Source organism: Cherax quadricarinatus, chromosome 36 (genome assembly GCF_038502225.1).
Source record: "Cherax quadricarinatus isolate ZL_2023a chromosome 36, ASM3850222v1, whole genome shotgun sequence".
In the NCBI taxonomy this organism is placed as follows: domain Eukaryota; kingdom Metazoa; phylum Arthropoda; class Malacostraca; order Decapoda; family Parastacidae; genus Cherax; species Cherax quadricarinatus.
Window position 1 is genome coordinate 8979461 of NC_091327.1, and position 20415 is coordinate 8999875.

The following is a 20415-nucleotide window of genomic DNA, read 5'->3' on the forward strand; positions in this document are numbered from 1 at the left end:
CAGTACTAGAACTCAACACACAACTCAGGATATAAATAACCATAATTTAAACCTAGAAGATGATTGATCACGTTGACCCTGATCTAAACCTCCATAATCTGACACCCAATCAAAACCTATTGGAAAGTAACTGCCTTTATTACACAGCATCACAAGCCAGCACTATCCTAAACAATGCTAAAAGTCTATCAGTACTTAACTACAACATCAGGTCCTTAAGCAAACACTATGATGACCTCCTAGCACTCCTTGAATCACTAAAGACACCCTTCTCCTGCATTATTCTTACTGAGACCTGGCTTAAGCAGGACACAATAGATATCTACCCTCTACCAGGATACACAGCAATTCACAACTGCAGACCAAACCAAGTTGGGGGTGGTATTGCAATCTATTACTCTAACCAATTATCTTGTATTAGCACCACTTGCTTTAGTGATGAATATGGGGAATACATTTTTGCTAATTTTACTGTAAAAAACCTTAAGACGCCTATAACAATCGGTGCCATTTACCGGATACCTCACACAAACATCCCAAATTTCAGTGAGAAATTAAAGTCACTAATAACAAACAGACAAATGAATAAGCACCACCTTCTCTTAGCTGGAGACTTCAACATCAACCTTGGCTTACTAGATGATCAGCCTGTAACTGATTTCATCAACAATATGAACAACACACTTCTCATACCAACAATAACTAAACCAACCAGGCTCACTGAGACAAGTGCAACCATAATAGACCACATATGGACCAATATACTAGCCCCCCTTAAATCAGGGATAATCACAGATAGCACTACAGACCACTACCCTACCTTCCTCCTGACAAACATTAGTAAACCACCACTTGAATACAACAAAGTCTCATTTAGACTCCATGACGAGGCCTCAGTAAGGAAGTTCACAGCTGACCTAGAGACTGTTGATTGGCCTACAGAATTCTCCAAGGCCAATGGTATTGATGACTGGACAGACATTTTTCTTAACAAATTACTTAGACTATACAACAAACATTGTCCTATAAAAACAAAACAGATCACAAACAAACGGCTTGGTTGCCCATGGCTAACCAGCACCATTCTGAAATCCATTGACAAGAAACACCAATATGAAAAGCAATATAGACAGGGCTTAATACACAAAGATATTCTTAAACACTATTCATCAGCTCTCACCAAAGTAATAAAGAAAGCCAAACAACTATACTACTCCAGTAGATTCACAGACACTAGAGGAGATATAAAAAAGACCTGGAAAACACTCTCTCAGATTCTAGGGACCCACAAACTGAGAAAAACCAAGAATATTGTCCTAACTAAACCTAATGAAACACCACTACATCCCACTGACACAGCTAACAAGATAAACGACTTCTTCTCAACCATAGGATCTAATCTCGCCAGTAAAATCCCACATACCAATGCCCATGCCGGGGACTACCTAGATGGGAATTTCCCTAATTCCTTCTATCTTGCACCAACTGAGCCCACGGAAGTCACTGAGATTATAAAGTCACTTAAAAATAACTCGGGGAATCTGTCTCATGTCCCACCATTACTGTACAAGCGAGCGGCCCATGTCCTTTCGCATGCTATTTCATTACTTTTTAACAAGTCACTAGAGACTAGCACCTTCCCGAAACTACTCAAGATGGCAAGGGTTACACCAATACATAAAGGTGGTGACCCTACAGACTTAAACAACTATAGGCCAATATCTAACTTACCATTGCTATCCAAAATCTTTGAGAAACTCGTGCACAGGAGACTGTATTCATTTATAACGGCTCAAAACATACTCAACCCCTGCCAATTTGGATTCAGGAAAAATAAAAGCACTAATGATGCAATCATAAAAATGCTAGATCTGCTTTACACAGCATTGGAAAATAAGGAATATCCACTAGGAATTTTTATTGACCTAAGAAAAGCTTTTGACACAGTAGACCACGACATCCTACTCCACAAACTTGATCATTACGGTATAAGAGGCCATGCGCTTGCTTATTTCAAATCTTACATTACTAATAGGTATCAGTATGTCACCATTAAAGACACAGCATCAGCAACACGGCCACTTGATACTGGAGTTCCGCAGGGAAGTGTCCTTGGTCCCCTGCTCTTCCTCATATACATCAATGACCTTCCAAACGTATCCCAACACCTGAAACCCATTCTCTTTGCTGACGACACGACTTATGTCATCTCTCACCCTAATCTTGCCACCCTCAACACCATTGTGAATGAGGAGCTGATTAAAATATCGACTTGGATGACAGCCAATAAACTTACGCTTAACACTGACAAAACCTACTATATTATGTTTGGTAGCAGAGCAGGAGATGCACAAATTAACATTAAGATTGACAACACTCTAATTACCAGAAATAATGGGGGCAAATTCCTAGGCTTATACCTTGACAACAACCTGAATTTCAGCACCCATATCCAGCATATAACCAAAAAAGTATCCAAAACGGTTGGGATCCTCTCCAAGATACGATACTACGTGCCGCAAAATGCCCTTCTCACACTATACCACTCACTTATTTATCCATACCTCACCTATGCTATTTGTGCTTGGGGATCAACTGCAGCAACACACCTAAAGCCAATAATAACCCAACAAAAAGCTGCAGTAAGAATAATCACTAAATCCCATCCCTGGCAACACACCCCCCCCACTCTTCATAGACCTAAACTTACTCCCAGTTCAGTACATCCACACTTACTACTGTGCAATCTACATCTACAGGGCCTTAAACTCTAATATCAACCTTGACCTAAAACGCTTTCTTGATAGTTGTGACAGAACCCACAGGCATAACACCAGACACAAACATCTCTACGACATTCCCCGTGTCCGACTAAACCTTTACAAAAATTCAATGTATGTCAAAGGCCCTAAAATCTGGAATACCCTACCTGAGAACTCTAGAACTGCAGACACATTCATCACCTTCAAAACTACCATTAGAAAACATCTTATCTCCCTGATACACCCCGTCAACTAACTACACGAATACCACCTGGTGGTTCACACTTACACTCACTCACTCATTTGACCATAAACAGAAATATTAATCTCAATCTTAAAATAATGAATCCTGTGATACTCCAATACTGAAACTATGTACTGTGCCAAAACAAAAGCATTCACATTGCTAAACTCACAAACTAGTATTTAGTCACTTAGCCATAATACCAACTTACCTCATAATTTGTAATATTTTACAATTAAGAATAAAACTAAGTCTGCCCGAAATGCCTAGCCATGCTAAGCGTTCTAGTGGTACACTCTGTAATCACAATTTTACTACATGTAAACCACACAATAACCAAATTTCTGTAAACTCAGCATTGTAATCCTTATAGAGAATAAACTTTGAATTTGAATTTGAATTTGAATATGCTGTCATCACCCATCACACGGTGCCTGTCACCACCCATCACACGACGCCTGTCACCACCCATCACATGGCGCCTGTCTCCATCACACGATGCCTGTCACCACCCATCACACGACGCCTGTCACCACCCATCACACGGCACCTGTCTCCATCACACGATGCCTGTCACCACCCATCACACGGCGCCTGTCACCACCCATCACATGGTGCCTGTCTCCATCACACGATGCCTGTCACCATCCATCACATGGCGCCTGTCACCACCCATCACATGGTGCCTGTCTCCATCACACGATGCCTGTCACCATCCATCACATGGCGCCTGTCACCACCCATCACATGGTGCCTGTCTCCATCACACGATGCCTGTCACCATCCATCACATGGCGCCTGTCACCACCCATCACATGGTGCCTGTCTCCATCACACGATGCCTGTCACCATCCATCACATGGCGCCTGTCTCCATCACACGATGCCTGTCACCACCCATCACACGACGCCTGTCACCACCCATCACACGGCGCCTGTCATCACCCATCACACGATGCCTGTCACCACCCATCACACGGCGCCTGTCACCACCCATCACACGGCGCCTGTCACCACCCATCACACGGCGCCTGTCACCACCCATCACATGGCACCTGTTATCACCCATCACATGGCGCCTGTCAACACCCATCACACGGCGCCTGTCACCACCCATCTCACGGCGCCTGTCACCACCCATCACATGGCGCCTGTCACCACCCATCACAAGGCGCTTGTCACCACCCATCAAATGGCATCTGTCACCACCCATCACACGGCACCTGTCTCCATCACATGGCACCTGTCCCCAACCATCACATGGCACCTGTCTCCATCATACAACGCCTGTCACCACCCATCACATGGTGCCTGTCTCCACTCATCACACAGTGCCTGTCTCCATCACACGGCACCTATCACCACCCATCACCCGGCGCCTGTTTCCATCACACAGTGCCTGTTTCCACCCATCATATGGCACCTGTCTCCATCACACTGTGCCTGTCTCCACCCATCACATGGTGCCAGTCTGCACCCACCTGTCTCCATCCACCCATCTGCACTGCCTGTCTCTATCCACCCATTACACAGTCCCTGTCTCCACTGATCACACGGCGCCTGTCTCCACCACACGACGCCTGTCTCCACCCATCACATGGCACCTGTTTCCATCACACGGCACCTGTCTCTGCTCATCACATGGCACCTGTCTCCATCACACAGCGCCTGTCTCCACCCATCACATGGTGACTGTTTCCATCACACGGCGCCTGTCTCCACCCATCACACTGCGCTTGTCTCCATCACACGGCGCCTGTCTCCACCCATCACACTGTGCCTGTCTCTGCTCATCACACGGTGCCTGTCTCCACTCATCACATGGCGCCAGTCTCCACCCATCACACGGTGCATGTCTCCACCCATCATACGGTGCCTGTCTCCACCCATGGCACGGCGCCTGTCTCCACCCATCACACGGTGCCTGTCACCACCCATCCCATGATGCCTGTAACCACCCATCACACGGCACCTGTCTCCACCCATAACATGGCGCCTGTCTCCACCCATCACACGGTGCCTGTCACCACCCATCACATGGTGCCTGTCACCACTCATCACATGGTGCCTGTTTCCACCCATCACACAGCACCTGTCTCCACCCATCACATGGCACATGTCTCCACCATCACACGGCACATGTCTCCACCCATCACACGACACTTGTCTCCACCCATCACATGGCACCTGTCTCCACATATCACACTGTGCCTGTCTCCACCCATCACATGGCACCTGTCTTTACCCATCACACGGTGCCTCTCTCCATCCATCACACGGCGCCTGTCTCCACCCATCACACGGCGCCTGTTTCCACCCATTACACGGTGCCAGTCTCCACCCATCACATGGCACCTGTCTCCACCCATCACACGGTGCCTGTTTCCACCCATCACACGGTACCTGTCACTACCCATTACACGGCGCCTGTCTCCACCCATCACACGGCAACTGTCTCCGCCCATCACATGGCACCTGTCTCCACCCATCACAAGGTGCCTGTCTCCACCCATCACATGGTATCTGTCTCCACCCATCACACAGCACCTGCCTTCACCCATCACACAGTGCCTGTCTCCACCCATCACACGGTGCCTGTCTCCGCCCATCACACGGTACCTGTCACCACCCATCACACGGCGCCTTCTCCACTCATCACATGGTGCCTGTCTCCACCCATCACACGGTACCTGTCTCCACTCATCACACGGTGCCTGTCTCCACCCATCACACGGTGCCTGTCTCCATCCATCACACGGTACCTGTCACCACCAATCACACGGCGCCTGTCTCCACTCATCACACGGTGCCTGTCTCCACCCATCACACGGTACCTGTCTCCACTCAGTACACGGTGCCTGTCATCACCCATCACATGGTGCCTGTCACCACTCATCACATGGTGCCTGTTTCCACCCATCACACAGCACCTGTCTCCACCCATCACATGGCACATGTCTCCACCCATCACACGACACTTGTCTCCACCCATCACATGGCACCTGTCTCCACCCATCACACTGTGCCTGTCTCCACCCATCACATGGCACCTGTCTTTACCCATCACACGGTGCCTGTCTCCATCCATCACACGGCGCCTGTCTCCACCCATCACACGGCGCCTGTTTCCACCCATTACACAGTGCCAGTCTCCACCCATCACATGGCACCTGTCTCCACCCATCACACGGTGCCTGTTTCCACCCATCACACGGTACCTGTCACCACCCATCACAAGGTGCCTGTCTCCACCCATCACACGGTATCTGTCTCCACCCATCACACAGCACCTGCCTTCACCCATCACACAGTGCCTGTCTCCACCCATCACACGGTGCCTGTCTCCACCCATCACACGGTACCTGTCACCACCCATCACACGGCGCCTTCTCCACTCATCACATGGTGCCTGTCTCCACCCATCACACGGTGCCTGTCTCCACTCATCACACGGTGCCTGTCTCCACCCATCACACGGTGCCTGTCTCCATCCATCACACGGTACTTGTCACCACCAATCACACGGTGCCTGTCTCCACCCATCACACGGTGCCTGTCTCCACCTATCACATGGTACCTGTCTCCACCCATCACACCGCACCTGTCACCACCCATCACACGGCGCCTTCTCCACTCATCACACGGTGCCTGTCTCCACCCATCACATGGTACTTGTCTCCACCCATCACACGGTACCTGACTCCACCCATCACACGATGCCAGTCTCCACCCATCACACGGCGCCTGTCTCCACCCATCACACCGCACCTGTCTCCACCCATCACACGGTGCCTGTCTCCACCCATCACACGGCGCCTGTCTCCACCCATCATACGGCACCTGGCTCCTCCCATCACACGGCACCTGGCTCCACCCGTCACACGGCACCTGTCTCCACTTGTCTTGACTGCCTCCATGTGAGTTGTCTACCCTAGCAAGCTCTGTTGACACCGAGCTCTGAGGTCGGTACCTCAGCCTCACAAGTGGCTTATATGACACATTTCCATAAATGACTGATGTTGCAAGAAATCTCGCCTGCATGCACGAATAAAGGACTAACTTACTTGGTGTTGGAGAATATATCCCGGTCTTCAACCTCCCTAAGCTTTAGCCCCTCTGGACTTCCCCTTCAAACCACGTGCAGCCGGGAACCTTTAATCCTGCAATATTCAGTCGGTATTAGTGATCTGCCTGCACCTCAGAAATTCCTGATTCCAAGTGGGTGTGTATCCCCTAGTATAACTATGCAGGAAGTGACACTAGCTTTTAAGTTTAAACAAAGAGGGGATGCTGGTATGTACTGGTCTTAGGGCGTCTGACTGCACAAAGACCCACAGTTCAACTCACTCGCAATTTCCCCCAGAAACTGGCCAGAATACTGAGAAAGAAAAAGAGGTCTTGTCTTACTGTATGGGCCTGATGGAGAAGGTCATTTACGGTACTTCGAGGTGCCTCCACCAGATTTCCCCAGGTCTAGTATGTGAAGACACGTGGGGGTGCCGCCCTGCTGTTCACGGCACTTGTTATTCCGATGGTGTCTGATATTAGGAGGCACTGCAGTCTCAAAACCCTGTGCCCTGGTATTCAAACTTTGGCTGCCAGTTCTCCCTAGCCAATATAACCTAGTGTTTGCCTATATTAACAGCCTATTACTACCTACGTTAAGGTCTTAGGTCTACATTATTATTATCTACAGTTGCCTCAATAATCCTAATATTAGTTTACTAACAGTATAAACTACCTACCTCTTCCTTGAAGGGTAAATCTATCAATTAAATGTACCTTCCAACCACCTTCGTCAACCAAGGTGTATGTATGTGTTTTGGATAGTTGTGAGGGTCCGCAGAACTCAGACAGCCTTTCCGTGGAATATAGGGGCCTTCATACAACGTATCTGTCCTGTGGAACTTTAGGACTGAATAAGTTCCAACATCCTCCCACCGGCAAAGATAGGTGCTAAGTCTACATCAAGTTCACCTTCTGTAAGCCCCCATGGCGGACCCTGGACACGAGTGCCGTCCAGCCACTCTCATCGAGCAGACTCTGGTCTAACTTCATCTGTCCAGTTTTCCCCGTGTGGACCTCTGGGGTTGTAATCTTGTTGGTTCTTGTGGTCTTAGCACCCTTTGCTTTAACTTTGAAGTCTTTCACACATCTAGCCTTGTCAGAGTGGCTCCGTACTTTCCCACTCAGTGGGCCACATGCTCTGGTAGTCTTTCTTCCCACTGATACAAGGTTCCCTGGATTTAAAGACTATCTCCCTCTTTACGTACCCCATAAAAGTGTTTTCCCAAGGTGGCTGAGTGTTTGTCACTCCCTACCTGATTCAGCTTACCTGGTAGTTCATCGTGTATACTGATACTCATTATCACTACTCCCCCAGCTATCATGGGGACACCTTCTTCCCTCTCTGGCATGGCAGGGAATTCAGGTAGAATCCTGCCACATATGATGTATCCTACCTGGGATCTGTATAAACCAATTCCTTCCCTAAACGTCCGTCGTGTAGACGAAGTCATTTATCTGGTTGGCTCCCACCAGGATACCTACATTTCTGACTGTCAGTGGTAATTCCCTGGTCTGCCAGCTTCACGCCAAGGTCTTTCAATCACTTGGCTGCTGCAGCAAGACCTCTTGCTGTAATTGCCACGGGTAACGTCTCTACCACCAAGGCTGTAATGTCTCTGTGATGTCCATCTAATTTAGCTGTGACATCCAGAACACTGTAAGATTTGGGTGGGACCTGACTTATAGCTCCTCCCAATGTCATACTAACCTTTCTGGCCTTCAACTTTAATTTAGCCACCAACTTCTTTTTTATCAGGGATACTTGTGCTCCAGAGTCAAAGAATAATTGGGTTGTTTTGGACCTGTGCTCATTCACAACCTCTGCCATGACTGTAGGTAGGGCAGCACCTCTGTAATTCTCACTCGGGTTAGAGACTTCACTCCCACTAATCATGTTGGCTACCACTTCAGGCTCGGGCTCACTTTCTACCTCTACCTGAGGGATATCCCTACTAGCCTGGGGTTCCCTTAAATTATTGGGACATAGTGCAGTATGGTGCTTACCTCTCCCACAGCCTCGACACTCACTGAGCTGGGCATCACAGTCTCTGGCAGTGTTCCCCACAACACTTGAAGCAGCCTCAACTCCTTTAGTCTCCGTTGCCTACTGCTCAGTGTTGTATACTCAGAGCAACTCGTGCTAGTGTGTTTGCCTTCGCAGAACAGGCATATTCTGGCATGAGTGCCTCTGAGGTTCTGCTTAGAGGTTCTTGCCTTAGACACTTCTTTACCATAGTACACTCCAATGTTAGTCATATGAGCTTTAGATTGCTCTCCTGAGATCTTTGAATAACTATCTGTGTTTTTATGTGGTGATGGTGGTGACTCTTCTCTCTCACCTATACTCAAATGAAAAACGAGATCTCCCAACCCCTCAACAATTTGTTGAATCGTGAACTGGTTTGTTCGATATTTTAAGTGTAACTCATGCACTGTAGTGGCAGCCAGTTTCCTCTGAATCACCTGACTGATGAACCATTCTGATTTACCCTAATCAGGTAAATCTTTGAGACTATTTGTCAAACTCATAACTTCAATTCGGAACCTCTCTAGGCACTGACAGTCATGGTGGCAAGCCTCCAGGTCCAACAACGGATCAAGTATAGCTACCTTTATCTCCTCAGTGTTGCCAAACATGTCCTTTAATTGATCCTTGGCATGCTGGTAATTAGTGTCAGTGGTTTGGTAATGCCGAACCAAGATCACAGCCTTGAGCTGTGATCGTAAATACTGTAATTTGATGGCATCTGACAAATCGTCTCTGTCATCTATCTGGCCTTTAAACTGATCCCAGAAAGCACTGTACTCTGTTAAGGCTCCGTTGAAAGTTGGTAAATTCAACTGGGGCAATCTGGGCAACACATTAACAGGCGGGTGGCTGTTCGTGCTCCCTGAAATATTTGCTGCCCCTGCCATACCGGCCTTCAAAGTCTTTATTAACTGCTTGCAGAGTTTCATCTGTGCTTTACACTCTGCCCTTCGTTCGTCATATTCCTTCCGAGCTACCTTTACAATATCATTAGACTCACCTGCAGCATAGGCTTCTGTCTCATAAAGAATAAATGATTTCTCAAAGGCCTCCAGCCTTTCCTCCAAAGGTTTGAGTTAGCTTTCTAGTTCCTCACAGTCTACATTCTGATCTTGCCTGGCAATACGGCACTCCTCACGTGCTTTGTTTAAGCGTCCCTTATAGGCTTCCATAGACCGCTTTAGATGACATACAGATGAGACAGCTGGTACTTGATCGTCACCCGCCATTGTTATGGTTTAGTTAAAAGTGCAGCACTAATTTGTACTTTTAATTAGCCCACCCCACAGCACGATACGGTATTAGGCAAGAATAAATGAGTCTTAAGGCTCCTCGACAAGCTCAACGACTCCCTTTATTAAACTGCCTCTACTCTGAATCAAAATGTACGCTGTTAGCTCTCAAACCCAACTGAAAGGTATATCAATGTGAAAGCTTAACCTAGCAACTTCCTGTACGTCAGTAAATAGTTACAGGACTTAAGCTACTCTCTGGTGTAAGTCACAAATCCCACATTAAAGCAAGTGGTATTGTGACTATGTACTTTTCAGAGTCAGTAAAGCAAGTGGTATTGTGACTATTTACTTTTCAGAGTCAGTAAATTCAAATTCAAAATTTATTCTCTATAAGGATTCAAGTGGTATTGTGACTATGTACTTTTCAGAGTCAGTAAAGCAAGTGGTATTGTGACTATGTACTTTTCAGAGTCAGTAAAGCAAGTGGTATTGTGACTATGTACTTTTCAGAGTCAGTAAAGCAAGTGGTATTGTGACTATGTACTTTTCAGAGTCAGTAAAGCAAGTGGTATTGTGACTGTGTACTTTACAGAGTCAGTAAAGCAAGTGGTATTGTGACTATGTACTTTTCAGAGTCAGTAAAGCAAGTGGTATTGTGACTATGTACTTTTCAGAGGTGATATACAAATTTTGTTACTTGTAGACTTACATGTACGTAATTTTATATTAAAATGTAGCTTACATCTGTTTGGTCTATTAACTAGCATACATATTATTAGTAGTAGTATTATTATTAGGTAAGGTGTGTCAGGAAACAGGACAAGTGTTTCCTGTCGAGGGTCATAGTGATATAATGACGCGCAGCTGGAGCTTTTGGTCATCTGACCGAGGCCTTCCACTGGCTAATCGGTCCACCATCCCTTTAAAATTTATGGTTATGATTATAACTATTAGGTTTATATTATTATTAATATTATTATTATTATTATTATTATTATTAGTAGTAGTAGTAGTAGTAGTAATATTAGTAGTAGTAATAGTAGTAGTAGAAGTGAGTGTAGTAGCAGTATAATCATGGGGGGACGCTAAACTTGTCCGGGTAATCAAAATCAGTATCTTTATTTTGCAAAAAGATACGTAGTATTACAAATATTGTTGTACAGTGGTACGTTGTAATATAGGAAAACCCTTTACTTGTGAAATGCATTAAGGAGTTGATCCCAGGAAGGGAAGGTAACTGCGATAAAGAGCCCTTGAGTAAGATGAAGATACCACCGAAGTGATGGAAGGACGGGCAGGGGGGTGAGTGAGGGACGGGCAGGGGGGTGAGAGAGAGACGGGCAGGGGGGTGAGTGAGGGACGGGCAGGGGGGTGAGAGAGAGACGGGCAGGGGGGTGAGTGAGGGACGGGCAGGGGGGTGAGAGAGGGACGGGCAGGGGGGTGAGTGAGGGACGGACAGAGGAGAGATGAGAGAGGTTGCTTGTTAAGAGCAACAAGTAGGATGGTGATTGTTGCTTGAATTGTCACTCAGGCAGGATGTGGAGGCCACGGTAACTATGTGAAGTGTGCTGCTGGCTGTGTGGGGGAGGTGGTGTGTGGGGGACATGTAGTGGGGAAGGGTGTGTGTGGGGAAGGAGTAGTGGGGAGGTGGTGTGTGGGGGAGATTAGTCAATCAGCCAATCAGGGAAGTGGGTGTGGTAGTGTTTGGGAGAGAGAACTCATTCAGTCAGTCCTATGATCACTGTCATTGTTTGGCAGCAGAACAGGTGATGACCAACTGAACATTATGATTAACAACACTCTTATTGCTAAACATAATGAGGGCAAATTTCTGGGAGAAATTTTCTCCAAGAGGGGGGCATCAGCCCCCTTCAGCCCCTTTCAGCCCCTTTCAGCCCTGAGGGGACCAGTCCTCTCAGAAGGGGCAAGCATCTTGTTTACTGCTATATCAAGTAATTGATCCCAGATGCTGTACGAGCATGTGACGTGGTCACGCAGCTCATTGCAAGAGTCCGATGTTGCAAATAGTTTAATTTAATAAGAGACAGTCCATCTCTTACCTTAGCAGGACAATTAGGGAAAATCCTGCTCCCACTTTATTACCATGGTAAAGATAGTGGACATTGTTGTCTATGCTTAAGACAGCAAGAATCAAGCATTCTGCTTTGCTTCATAGTGGAAGTTTGGTAAGGAAGTGAAATGTACTAGGTCAGCTTTTTCTTTATGCTGGGGACAAGTGAGGTGCAGGGAGACGCTGTGACGTCAGATTAATTTTGACCCTACTGGTACTCACACTGATGCTGGAATAACCAACAAAGAACACTGATTTGTGCGTTAGTGTGAACAAAGTGTCTCAAAAAAAACAATAAACACTTACAGAGAAGTGTGATCAGCTTCTTTAGTAAACAGATTGTGAATAAATGAACAAATCTTGATGAACAGTGTAATGAGTGTTACGAACCAACAGAGTGTAGTGTAACATTCTTCAAAGAACATTAGTCTTCAATCAAGTCATCAGATATCCGAGTGTAACTACGGGTCAGATACATATACCCAGGTAAGTGTACTAAGACGTAATGAGTACTATTGACTGCACAGTTGAGTACAAAGTTACGATCTGGTAACTTATCATAAACCCCGGTGAGGAGCGGACCTTTGAGTCCACACAAGTAAGTTTTCCAGTCAGCAATCAGTGAATGAAATATGCTGACATAATACCCCCTAGGGGTAATTTATTTCTAATATATTTCCTTTCCAGCCCGTTAAGAAGTGGCTACGACAGCTTCTCAAGACCTCACCTGCAGGGGCAGCTGTGTAGGCGAAAGCTGTCTATCAAGCTAAGTTCCCCCTATAGGGGAGCCGAGCTCTTCTGGGCAGGTACCAGAGGATGTAGGTGAGGTGCTGCCTGATGAGGACAGGGATGTGGAGGTCACCATTGACACAGTGCTCCACGACCTGTTAGGAACCCCAGGTGAGGTATCTGTTGAGGGACTTGTGGGTGCCCTGGAGTCTGCTGTGGACCCGGGAGACATGGTGGGAGGACTGTCGGAGGCACGAGTCAATGCTGCTTTGCAGAGTTGTACTGTGGTGGTGGACGTGCACACGGATGGTTTCCGGGAGGATGCTGGGAAGAAGGCAGTTCTCTCAGATATGGATGATGTGCTCACCCTGGCGCAGCGTTCTAGTAAAAAGGTTTGGGCGAATGTAGAGGAGCATGGACCTGGAGGATCCACAGGCAAGGGACCTGTGAAAGGTGGTTCCAGAGAGGAGTATGGAAGAAGGGGGAAAGGGGTGTAGCTGTGCCTAAAGGCAAGCCTCCTCTGACGACTTCAAGAGTCTCTCTATAAATATTAATGGTTTGAGAAATTAAAGGAAGTGTGCATGGTTTCGTGAGTTTATAGTGAGGTACAGTGTGGATGTTGTGTTTGTGCAGGAGCACAATCACAAGCAGGGTTGTATGTTGGTGACTGAAGGGTATACTGTATATGTGGCACACTCTACGAGAGTGAAAAGAGGTGTGGCTATTTTGATGAGGGAGGCTAGCCCATTTATTGTGCATCATTGTGAGGAGGGTGGGAAGGGGAGGGTTATACGAGTGGCTGGGTTGTGGAGGAGGGAGAAGGTGACCTTTGTGTGTTTATGGCCTGGAAGAGGGGGACAGTCAGGTTAAGAATGAGTTTATATGTGATGTGTTGGTATATCACCTGAGGTCACTTCCTGCGGTAGCTGTGGTGGGAGGAGACTGGAATTGTGTGATCTGTCATAGGGATGTGGAACCTACGGGGGCAGAATATTGTTCTGGCGTTTTGAGGGAGCTGTTAACCGGGGTGGGGTTGGTAGATGTGGGGGGTGCAGTGTGGGAGGTGGAGCACACCTTTGTGAGGCAGGGGTATGCAGCAAGGCTGGACAGATTATATGTAACTAGAAAAGCAGTGGTACGGAGAGTGAGTGTCTTGGATGTGTTCTTTTCAGACCACAGAGGTGTTCTGGTGGAATTGGGATGGGAGGGGTTGCCGAATAGGTATAAGAGCTACTGGAAATTGAATGTTCAGTTGCTTAATGATGTCGAGGTGAGGGTCTTATTTGCGCATTTATGGGAAAAATTGTTGGAAGGGGTGAGCATGGAGTGGGATGTGCTGAGTTGGTGGGATTCAATAGCGAAGATGAGGATTCGGGAATTCTATGTACGCCAGGGGTGGCATGAGAATCGGTTGGCTTATGGGCTTATTTGGTATCTTGAGGGGCAGTTATGGGAATGTTATGGGAGAGGGGGGTGGGATCCCCAGTTGCAGACATAGAGGGATTGAAAGATAGACTCAGGGAATTGCAAAATGAATGGTTCGATGCAGTAAGGGTGTTGGGGGGATTAGAGGAGGTGATATAGGGTGGTAGGCTGTTGGAGCATGTCCTGCAAGGGCAGGCGCGTCGACGAGTTGCTACGGAAATGGTACGGTTGTGTGTACATGAGAAAATGGAGGGGTATAGGGAGGGGCAAGAGCTGGTCACTATGGAGGGGATGGGGGGTATGTGGATGCTTGGCTTAGTGCATATATGAGAAGTGCGGGTGTGAGTGAGGGGGCATTGAGGGAGACGGGAGATTGGGTGCAGTGTTTGCTTGACAGGGACAATAGGGAAAAGTTAAATGGGAATATCGTGGAGGAGGAGGTGTGGATGGCATTAATGGGCATGAGTCGGGGTAAGGTGCCGGGGATAGATGGGCTGCCAAGTGACTTTTATATACAGCATTGGGGCGTACTAAAGGACTTTTTAGTGAAATTGTTTAATGTCATGAAAAAGTGGGGAGAGTTGGGGGAGTTGCAAGCGATGGCAATTGTGGTCTTGGTCCCAAAGGTGGATAGTCAGTTAATGGTGAAGGATTATTGAATGATATCGCTCATGTGTGCTGATTACAAACTCTTTGGGAAAATATTGGGTAATCGTTTAAAGAGTCATTGGTAAGTTTATAGTAGGGGGCCAATATGGGGTACCAGGTATGTCAATGTACAAGGGGCATGGGGTCTTTCGGGGGTTTATAGAAAGTATGCGAGGGAGGAGGAGGGGTATTAGCACTGGATTGGAGGGCGGCATATGATAGTGTCGACAGGAATGCATTGTGGAGGATCATGAGGTGGCAGGGGATTGGGGTGGAAATTGTGCAATGGGCGAGTACTTTGTATCAGGGAGTGGGCATGTGTGTGCAGATAAATGGGAGGGTGGGGTCGTGTGTGTGGCTGGGAAGGGGTTTGCAACAGGGTTGTCCTCTATCACAAATGCTATTTGCATGTTTACAAACCCCTTTTTACAGGGCAGTGGAATGGTGCATGAGGGAGGGGGTGAGAGATGATCAGAGTGGTGGAAGACCTGGAATCATAGGTTACGTTGATGATACAACAGTCCTAGTGAGAGGGAGGGAGGGATTGGAGGGTCAAGGATGTTTGTGGAGTGGCAACAAGCATGGCAGTGAACATGGATAAATCAAAGCTCATGGGGTTAGGGGGCGTGGAGTGGGTGGGGGGTCATCACGGGGTGCGGTAGTGTGTTGTGGATTGGGTAAAGATTTGTGGGGTTGTGTATATGGGCGATGCACAGATGGCAAGGGAGGTTAATTCGAGGTGTGTAGTTGATAGAGTGCTGGGAAGATTAGATGGTTTGCGGCCTACCCATCTCATGCTACACCAGAGGGTTATTGTGGTCAATGTGCTTTTATTTAGCAAAATATGGCAAGTAGCAAGGATGTACCCTTTGGTGTATGGGGATATTCAGGGATTGTTGGGAAGGGTTTTCCGGTTTATTTGGGGTTCGGGATGTGACTGGTTAAGGAGGGGGGTGGTAACGCTCCCGGTAGACAAGGGAGGCTAGGGTTAATTCCCTTGGAATGTAGGTTGAAGAGCATTTATGTGAAGCACGGATTCTTGCGAGTGCTTGGGGTGGGGGCGGGGGGTTGGGTATTTTGCGAGAGGTTATTTGGAGGTGGTGGAGGGGATGGGATTTGCAAGATTGTGAGATGTTGCCTGTCTTAATGCTCATTAGAGATCCAAAGAACATGAGGGTTGGGTCCATAGAGAGGGCTGTATGGCCTAGGGGGGCAGTAGTTGTGGAAGGGGCGTACCCAATGTATGCATGGGAAGACAATTCAGAGTGGTTGAAAAGGTTGTGCATCTGGCCGCGTGTGAGGGAGGCAATGTATAGGTTCCTTCATGGGATCTTGCCATCCCGGGTAGTTTTACGCAATAGACGAATCAGGGAGAGTGGGGTATGTCAAGAGTGTGGGGAAGATGAGTCGGCTTTCCATGTAGTTTGCTTTTGCGAACGTCTAGGGGTTGTACAGGAATGGATGGGAAGAGTGTTCCAGTTTGTGGGGGGGGGGAGGGTTGTCGGTTTTGAGAGCGCTGAGTTTAGATGTAGGTGGGGTTTGGGTGAAGATTCAAAGAGCGGTGGCATACTTAGTTGTGGATTTTGCCTTTATCTCTTGGGCAATGAGAGATAAAGGGGTGGGGGAATGTAGGATGGCCCTAGCTGCGACTTTTTATAGGATGAAGTGTCGCAACATAGAACCGTATGGGGGAGGTGGGAGAGGGATTTTCCAGTGGGTTATAGGGATTTTAAGTTGAGGGATTTATGAGATTTATAGATTGTCAGGGGTAAGGATGGACTGGTCTCCCCCAGGGAGGGGGTGCGATTGTGTGCATGAGGAGTGTGTCGCAAAGGTCTGAGTATCTGTGTGTGTGGGATTGAGGGTATGAAGGTACTTGGGGGGGTTCAGTCTGGGTTTGTGTGATGTGCAGGTATTACAGCAGGGAAGCCTAATGGGTCAGGCATGACCCATCACTCTGTGTGATTGGGGTTTGTGTAGAGTGAGTGTGTGTGTGTATAGCCTCCTAGAAGTATTAACATGTGTGATATGCTTATCATAATTGATTTATTATGTTTATTGTCTTCCTTGTAAGGAGTTATGGTGTGTTCAATTTAGTGCACACTGCAGCCTTAGTCTGTACACAGTTCTGGCATTTTCTTAGAGGTAATATGTGTACTTAGCCTGCAAGGAATGCGGGCAGCTGGACTTCTACCTTCGAATTGGTCTCATCAGGGTAGTGGCGGGGCGTGTATGTGTGTGTTTTCTTTGGGGGGAAATTTTCGTGTTGAGTGAGTAGGGTGAGGGTTTGTATAATAGCTATGTTTTGTTTCTGATGTAGATAGCAGGTGGGGCGCAATAGTTGATTTTATCAAGAATTTCATTGTTATATTGTTGAGCTTGGGAAATGCCAAGACAGTTATGTAACATTGTATACTTCAGGATAATAGGATATTTTTACAATTTATAATGGACCCTGTTACAGGGGAAGCCTGTATGTCATGTCCTTCTTGTGTGATTGTGTTACGGGAGTGCTTTTTTCCTTTCAACATTACATAAGGATTTAAATATAAGGTATACTTTTAGAGTTTTTGTGTATATTCATTTACGTCTGTTAACATTGTATAGAGATATGCTGCAGTAGTAGGTCATGCGAAAAGCATGGTCACAATTATTTTAGATGTCAAATGTATTTCAAACTCTGTATGATGTAATGTAATCATAAAAATTGAATTTCTCAACTGTCATCGAGTTGTGTTTTGTTCTATACAATGTGTCAGAGGATGTGTTATGTATGTTCTTATAATATACATTTAAATAAATGATTTTAGAATATTGCATGGACAGGTGCAAGTGGACTTACAGCACTTGGGGGTGGGGTGAGGGTTGTACGAAATGCAGTCTGTTTTCTTCACGTATTAAATTTGATTTGTGTATCACTGCACTTGGCTGAAGAGTGTGGATTGTAGGGATGGGTTTTGTTTTTGGTTTTAATAATGATATATTTTCACTGCATTGTCATGTATTGCGAATGTCGGATGTCCTGTTCCTTAACAATTTTATCTTTTACATATTGCCATATGTATCTGATTCTGTATATTTGTACAGAATCTTACTAAGTGTCTATAAGTAAATACACACAGGTCTAACTGGATTGTGAAAACGTGCAGTTGCATTAAGTTGTATAACCTGCATGAACTGTATCACTGTAGACAACAAGAGCATCTCACCTCTCCATAGAAGATGTGTTCATTTAATATCACATACCTGCAAGTCCCTCCCAAGAAGCTCATTGCTAGTAATCCCTTCCTTAAATCACTTGTTAAAACAACTGCTCAAGAAGAAATTTCTCGCCTAGCTGGTAGTAATAAGTTATCACAAGTTATATACACTGATGGATCTAAACAGGAGTCTTCTGGCAGGGCTGCATGTGCTCTTGTTGCCACCTCCCTAGATAAGAACGATAATAAATTTGTTGAGTTAGGCATAAGAATTAACAACTGGGCGTCAATACTGCAAACTGAATTGTTTGCAATCCTAATGGCGCTAAAGCTAACCTATGACACTGAGCTTGACTATATCATCATTACTGATTCCATGTCATCACTGAAGGCTCTTGACTCATATAATGACTCCAACAACATACTCATTGGAGAAGCCAGGTATAGATACTCAAAAATCAGGGACAAAGGGATTAATTGCTATGGATCCCATCACACATTGGATTGCTCCTTCATGATAAAGTTGATATGTTAGCCAAGAAGAGTACCCAGAAGAAGAATGTAGAATATAACTTTGGTATATCTGTGTCTAGCATTAGGAATAATATTAGGAGAGAAACAAATAACGAAAATGATTGTTATAGGAATGCAGTTAGAAGCCTGAGTCGATCTATAACCCACTATGATAACATGAACGTAGATAAGTATGTTTAGGAGCAACGTGCAATGTGAACAGACTATCTAATGTTGTAATGGCCAGGCTTAGGCTTGGCTACAAGTACTTCTGGCAGTTTGGGAGACACACAGATGATGATCAAACTAAATGCAAATTATGTGATCAGGCGTATGGTCACTGTCTTGAACACTATGTGCTTAATTGTCCACTTATTGAGGAATACAGAGATAGACAATATAATAACCTATGTGACATGTCAAGATATCTTATTAATGAAAATAAGATACCAGATATACTAAGCAAATTTCTGTTACAAGCAAATTTACTAAATTTGCTTGTAACAGATAAGTGAACTGTAGATATGTAGATATAAACCCATATGTACACCTGTTAACCCTTTTGGGGCCTAGTTCCTAGAACTTTTGTGTATCCACAGGGTGGACATCGGGTGCACAATAAACTAGCCACTTCGGTGGCAAAATCTAATCTAATCTACTCACACTATACTATTCTCTCATCTATTCCTACCTCACCTATGGTATTTGTGCCTGGGGATCAACAGCAGCAACCCACATAAAGCCAATAATAACCACACAGAGAGCTGCAACAAGAATTATCATGCAGTCCAATGCTAGCGTACTTGCTTTGGCAGTACATATACTAAAATTGGAATGATACAGAGAAGATTAGCATGGCCCCTCCATAAGCATGACACTCAAAATTGTGAAGTGCTCCACATTTACATTCTCTGCTCAGATGTGCTGAGCGTTTGTCAGCTGCTTCTGCTCAGTCCCAACACCTGGTCGAGGAGCTTTTGATACATCAACAACAATGGCGACTGGTTTTCGCCGGAGAGTTAATACTGTTTGTATTGAACTAATACGGGGCACCATCACCAGCGCATCGACTAATGTGTTAGTGCCAGCGATCATTCGTGATACATATGGCATCCAGCGTGAATCCCTGTGTGGCGTCGCCTTGAATGGACTTACCCGGATTTTCGTCAAGTTTTGTGATACTCAGACCTATGAGCAGATTGTCAACCAGTACCAGGATGTTAGCAAGCAAGTCACCCCAGCAGTCACTGTTCAGTTGCACGACGTTTCACGATACTATACGTGGGTACGTGTGCGAAATGTACCTTATGAGGCCAATGAGGTCGACATACATGACGCTTTTGAATGTTATGGGAAGATCCACCAGGTTACTATGGGTCGATGATCTGACGGCCTCTATGCTGGTCTTCAAGAGGGGCCCTTCACTTTGAAAATGTCCCTACGCCAGCCAATTCCTTTGTACGTACACCTGGAGGATTTTTGTTCCCAGGTG

At 46.2% G+C, this 20415-nt stretch overlaps 1 non-coding gene across 1 annotated transcript; it reads left to right on the plus strand.

Moving 5' to 3' along the window:
* The first annotated feature begins 19722 nt into the window (after nucleotides 1–19722).
* LOC128691475 (U6 spliceosomal RNA) lies at nucleotides 19723–19829 on the plus strand. The gene has a single exon (XR_008407446.1). It is a non-coding gene; the product is annotated as a U6 spliceosomal RNA (small nuclear RNA).
* The last annotated feature ends 586 nt before the right edge of the window (nucleotides 19830–20415 follow it).